Genomic DNA, 1159 nt, shown 5'->3' with positions numbered 1-1159 from the left:
GCATTTTCTGTTAATTTGGAGACGGCAGGACAGGTTGGAGCAGTCGGTTTTACCCCCATGGGGAGCATCAGATTGTTGCCTGAAGAGAGCTTCTCAGAGTTGGGCTGGGTTCAATTTGGTCTTCGGTCCTTAGACTCGCCGGAGGGGAATCTGTCAGCTTGCCCCAGATGAGATGATCTTCGGATCTGCTTGCTGCTCTGCTCTCGATGTCCTGCTGCTTGCTGCTCCTTCTCCGGTCGATGGCAATGAAGACGCTTTACTGCTGGACTGCTTGGTCTTTTATACTCTCTCTGGGCTCGTTCGCCCCCCCCTCCTTTCTGTGGAAGGGTGGGGACTTTCCATCATGTGTTTTTCTGTACTCTCCGGAATGAGGTAATTCTGCTGACTTTCTACTAGGGACTGCCAGGGACTCTTTCTGTGGTGAGTTAAAGCCCACACATCTGTTTTTCATTATCCCAGGAATGTGCCCTGCCTTTCACCATCCCAGAACAGCACACACTCAACCTTCCTTCATTTTAAGACACACTCTGATTCTTCCTATCTTATTTCACCATTTTACATTTGAAAACACAGTAATCATCACAGTACATTAGTTAATCACTCACATTACAATTAAGCATAATCATTACTCAAGTTATATATGTATTTTTGCCAGCATTAAAATTGATTAACTTCAAATCATTTCACTTCCTCCTTGTTGCCTCGTTTTCTTCTCTTCTCGGCTTTCTCCTCGATTCTTTCTGTGGCTTCTTTTCCTGTCACGCTCCCTCCTTTTCTGGGGGTCAAGTGAAGGCTCCATAGGTCTAGTTCCAATTCTAGTGATGACCGGAGCTGTCGGGTCTCTTGACAATTTGTTAGTTGACTTCAATTGAAAAAGAAGTGGAAATAATGCTGTTTTAAATGTCCTAATAGCAGTGTATATTTAAAAGAAAACTAAAAGAAACAAACTAGAAAAAATATAGGAGAATAAGGTTTAAATGTTTTGTGGCAGATTGGAGATTTAACCTTCATTCACAAGACAGTTCTGTGAAATGGTTGTAGTCCAGTTGTCTAATTGCATTATTCTCTCATAATGTTTTTTCTGGACACTCAAAGATCCTTTAGACTCTTCATTCACACACATTTACACACTGTTGCATTCACACACATTTACACACTG

Source organism: Austrofundulus limnaeus, unplaced genomic scaffold, assembly GCF_001266775.1.
Source record: "Austrofundulus limnaeus strain Quisiro unplaced genomic scaffold, Austrofundulus_limnaeus-1.0 Scaffold2013, whole genome shotgun sequence".
NCBI lineage: Eukaryota > Metazoa > Chordata > Actinopteri > Cyprinodontiformes > Rivulidae > Austrofundulus > Austrofundulus limnaeus.
This window is presented reverse-complemented; position numbering follows the sequence as displayed.